Below are 5491 nucleotides of genomic sequence, written 5' to 3'. Positions count from 1 at the left end.
CATTCTTAATTCCCAGTTTGATAAAAACATCATTGTGTCTCCTACTGGGAGTGTTCCTCCCTTTGTATCTAAGACCTCTAGAGTAGTAGACCACAGGGTTGTGGGGACAGGAAGAAGAGGATGCAAATTCTTTGGGTGATGTTCACTCTTCTCTGTCATATCCTATAACTTAAACGTTACAATGTAAACTTAATAAATCTTACGTTATATGACAAGTAAGGGAATAAGAGTGGGAAGAAAACACAGATAGTTGATATACACACTTCCACTATTATCTCACACATACATTTATACAAATATAATGGAGAAATACTCATAAAAATTATAGTCCTCCTTTCTACAACAGGTTCAGTGGTCTTAGCTGATGTTTAGAAGTATAGTACCTTCCTCCACTAGCCATTCCATATTCCTTTTGCCCTCCACAAGAATCTCAGGTGATCTTGCTTCTTTGCCTAGTGGAGTGACCTAAACCTTCATTCTTAAAATGTTTGTGCCATTTGGAGTTCTGCCTGAATTGAATTATCGTAGTTTTCTATTGACTTTAATTATAGGGCATCATAATACTAAGAAATGCCCTAAAGGAGCTTCTGTATTCCAGACATACTCTTCCTTACTTCCAATATGTAATAACAGTCCAATTTCCCCTTGGTAATTAAAGTCAGTCACACCAGCCAGTACAGTAAATCACTTCTTTTCCTATAGATTCAGAGGTATGAGGAACTCAGAGTGACTGGGTGGCATTCTTAACTCCCAGTTCATTGTTCTGTATCTGAGTAGGAGCAATCCTCCCTTTGAAACTAAGACCTCTAGACCAGAAGAACATAAGGTGTTGTGGACAGGAAGCAAAATTTTTGTGAGTGAATCACTAAGGTTGATGGTGAGTGGCACCACTCCCATTTTCACCCCTTGTTTCATGGACCTGTGAATACTGGCTATGGAAGAGAAATCACCATATATAGAATGTTGATTTAGAGCATATACAGCCTCCTGGAGAACATCATCTCAGACATCTAAAGTATTGCCACATAACTGACATGTAATTGAGTCTTCAAAGACCATTCTGCCATCGTATCAAGCCAGCTGTTGCAGGATAACAAACTTGGTAAGACCTGTGAATTCCATAAGCATGGACCCACTGTTGCACTTTATTTGCTACAAAATGTAAGTTCCTTGGTAAGAATCAATGTTATGTAGAATATGACAATGATGGGTAAGGCAGTCTGTAAGTCCACAAGTGATAGTTTTAGCAGAAGCATTGCATTCAGGGAAGGCAAATCCATATCCAGAGTAAGTATCTGTTCCCTTAAGGAAAAAAAAAAAAAACTTGCTGTATCTTTCATTATGGGAGTGTGCCCCAGGTCTCTCCCAGAGCGGGTAGCTGGGTCTTTTGTGATAGATCAACTTTAATATTTCAATCTCCCTAAACATTTGGATATCTTCTTCTAGAGTATAGCAAGGCACTTTTGTCATTTATGCTTCGTTTAATGTAGACACCTTTTGATACATGTTTCAGCCAACCAACAAAACAAATACTTAGACCCCTTCCTAACTTCTTGAACTACCACATTAAATCTAATATCTCTGCTTAGTGGGCCCATCTTAACAAATTTCACCTAATGCAACTTTATGCTAATTCCACAATTATTTCACAAACTTAATATCCATTCACACACATATATTTGCATTTATGTCTGTATAAAGTAGAAAACACATATAGTGTTTTGGAGTGTAGTGCATGTACTTATGGGTTATATTTTGTACCTCACCTTTTGGGGGTTCTTGGGGCGTGAGTCAAATTATAGCACTAGAAGTAAAGATGAGTGATGGAGGCGGGTCCTGAGGATAATCAGACATATCTTTCAAGGCAACTGTCTTAGGGGAAGTTCTTTAGAAGAATTGTTATCATTTCTTCCTTTAAATTCTGGTGGAATTCACCAACGAAACCATGTGGTCATGGTGTCCCTGTTTTGAAAGGTTATCAATTATTGATTCAATTTCTTGAACAGATATATGCCTACTAGGATTATCTATATTTACTTAATTGAAATTTGGTTGTGTCATTCAATAAATTGGTCTATTTCAGCTCATTTACCATGTTTGTGGCCATAGAGTAGTTCACAATATTCATTTATTATCATTTAATGCACATAGATTCAGCAGTGAGGCACCCTATTTTTGAAGTTCATAATGTGTGTCCTGTCTGTTTGTGTCTAGCATTGCTTATTAATTTTATCAAATTTTTCAAAAAATGAGGTTTTGTTTTCTCTATTATTTCTTGTTTTCAATTTTTACTCCAAATCTGATTTCTTACATCTGATTATTCTATTCTTAATTTTCTCTTCTTTATCCAGTTTCCTAAAATGGAAGCTTAGATTATTGATTTTACATCTTTTTTCTGTTGAAATATATAAATTCAATGATATAAATTCCCCTCTTAGCACTACTTCTGCTGTCTAGATCCTACAAATTTTGAAAACTTGTATATTTATACTCGTTTTGTAAAAATATTTTTAAATTCCTCTTGAGACTTATTCTCTGACAATGTGTTATTTAGAAGTGCTCTATTTAATCTCCAGATATTTGGGGATTTACCAGCTTCCTTTCTCTTGTTGAATTCTAATTTGATTTCTTTGTGATTTAAAATTTCTTACTTAAAATTAGTTAAGGTATGTTTTATAGCTCAAAAGATACTGTATATTTTTAAAGCTACACAGGGATAATATGAGTTTCCATAATAATTCATTAATTCCCCTATAATCAACTGAATCCTGTGGGGATATATGCCATTTAAACATGGCTGCACTATTGACAACTGCAGCTCCCACAGGACTCTATGCTGCACAGCATGTTGAGACTTGTCACGACTTGTTTTCCCAAACCTATTGTCCCGTTACTGATTGGCTTGTTTACCTGAATTCCTTCTCCCTTGCCCAAAACTTATTGTTATTCACCCAAAGCCCATTGTTCTGTTATTTGCTTCATTGCTTGCTGTATTGACTATAAATAAACTCCTGGGACTGAAGCCGGGGTCGACTCCTCAGAGTGACCCTCCTGGCCCCACTTCTCTGTAAGAGTTGTGTTTGGCTACTGTCTTCGCCGCCCTGACAACCGTCACCGCTGCAACAGAAATGTACTTTAAAAAATTGTTGATTTTCAGAAAATCATTTTTGCCTCAATTCCAGTAATAGTGCTTGACCTCCTGTAGGCTGTAACTGTAAAGGTCTTTTGAAATTCTTTATACATGCCTGTCTTGGTGACATTAAGAAAATTTGATTTTCCTGGATATAGGAATAGACCCTTGTTCTGTGATCACTAGGAAAGAGAGAGATATCTCACACACAGGAGATCCCTTCTGCCAAAACACAAGGGTGCAAGGGAATCATTGTCCACTTAGGCCTCTGATTGGGGCTGGGGTCACAACCCTCACACATGTCTTCCTTCCACATATAAGTAGTGACCAGAAGGTCTGGAACATAAGGTAGACAGTACTCCAAAATCACCCAAAACTGTGTGTCTTCGTCTTCAGAGATACTCCTCAACACAAACTGAAGACAATCAATACCAGTGCTGATAGGTTCTTACTTCCTCTGGAGAGTACACCTTCTTTGAACACAGAACCCAAATCACTTAACTCTCTACCAGGACCAGGGAAATAGGGGGAGACCTGCATAAAGGGATGATCCCATGAACCCTAGTCTTCTCCTCATCCTATTGTACTCTTGGAGCTGCAAGGCTGCCCACATGCAAATATCTCTTTCAGTCAATGAAGGAGGAAGAGCTTTAAGTTTTGGCAACTAAGTGTAATTTCTCACTCTGGGCTGGGATATCTGAGAAATAAAGGACCCTCCAGGAAAAAAAAAAAAATCAAATGGCTGTTCCTCCTCCTCTGCCTGGTTGCTGCAGCCCCAGGTGAGATTTTCCAGGATTTCAGAGATGAGGCTGTGGGCTCTGGTCTCTGCTTGTGACTCACTGTTGTTTTCCTTGTTCTCGGTATCCTGTCCCAGGTGCAGCTGCAAGAGTCTGGCCCAGGACTGCTGAAGCCTTCACAGACCCTCTCCTTAACTTGTGTTATCTCTGGATTCTCCATCACTACCAGTGATTACTATTGGCACTGGATTTGCCAATCCACCGAGAAGAGGCTGTAGTGGACTGAGCATAAGTTAACATGGTAGCACTAGCTACAACCCATCCCTCAAGAGCCACACCTCCATTTCCAGGAACACGTCCAAGAATGAGTTTTCGCTGCAGCTGAGCTCTATGACCACTGATGACACAGCTGTGTACTGCTGTGCTAGAGACACAATGAAAGGAAGTCAGTAAGATCCCAGATACAAACCTCCCCACAGGTTGGCAGGAAGTAGCTGGGCTGCAGGGAGAACTCAGGATCCACTAAGTTCAGCAACCCAGTCCCAGAAACAGCGACAGTGTTTGAAGACTGAAGGATAGAGGATTTTTTTTTTTTTGGAGGGGGGTTTGCTCTCTGATCTTTGTTTTTCTTCTCTGAGTAAATGGTTAATCTTGGGACTGTCTCCTGTCTTCCTAACTTCGTGTCTATTTCTTGTAAATACAGAACAAAATACTTTCTGTTTCCCTTCCAAGGAACACAGAGAGAAAATCAAATATCTAATTAGGATCTAGTATCCAGAATATAAAAACAACTCTTATAACTCAGCAATAAGGCAAATAACTAGGTTGAAAAATGAACAAAGGATTTTAAAAATGTTTCTCCAAAAAACATTTACAAACAGTCAATAAGCACGTGAAAAGAGTTCAAATGTATTATTAGTCTTTCAAAAAAAAAAACATAAACCTGTTGCTGTCAAGTCAATTCTGGGTATATACCAAAATTATTGAAAGCAGGGACTCAAGCAGAAGCTTGTAAATCAAAGATTCAAAACCAAAACCAAATCCATTGCCATCGAGTCAATTCCGACTCATAGGGACACTAAAGGCCAGAGTAGAACTGCCCCCATAGAGTTTCCAAAGAGCAACTGGTGGCTTCACACTCTCAACCTTCTTAACCACTGAGCCACCGGGGCTCCATCAATCTTATCACATTATTATTCATAATAATAGCTAAACGCTGAAAACAACCCAAGTGTTCATTAACAAGTGAATTAGTAAACATAATATCCCATATGCATACAATGGAATATCATTCAGTCTCAAAAAGGGTTGAAGTTATTATTCATGCTATGAAATGGATGAACCGTGAAAACATTATGCTAAATGAAATAACCCAGACACAAAGATATATAATGTATGATCCCAATTATCTGGAATATCTGTTGTTCTTAGGTGCCATCGAGTCAATTCCAACTCACAGCGACACTTTGTAAAACAGAACAAAACATTGCCCAGTCCTGTGCCATCCTCACAATCCTTGTTATACTAGAGCCCATTGTTGCAGCCACTGTGTCAATCCATCTTGTTGAAGGTCTTCCTCTTTTTCGCTGACCCTCTACTTTACCAAGCATGATGTCCTTCTCCA

This window comes from Trichechus manatus, unplaced genomic scaffold, assembly GCF_000243295.1.
Source record: "Trichechus manatus latirostris isolate Lorelei unplaced genomic scaffold, TriManLat1.0 scaffold00053, whole genome shotgun sequence".
Lineage (NCBI taxonomy): Eukaryota > Metazoa > Chordata > Mammalia > Sirenia > Trichechidae > Trichechus > Trichechus manatus.
Note: the sequence above shows the minus strand (reverse complement) of the source record.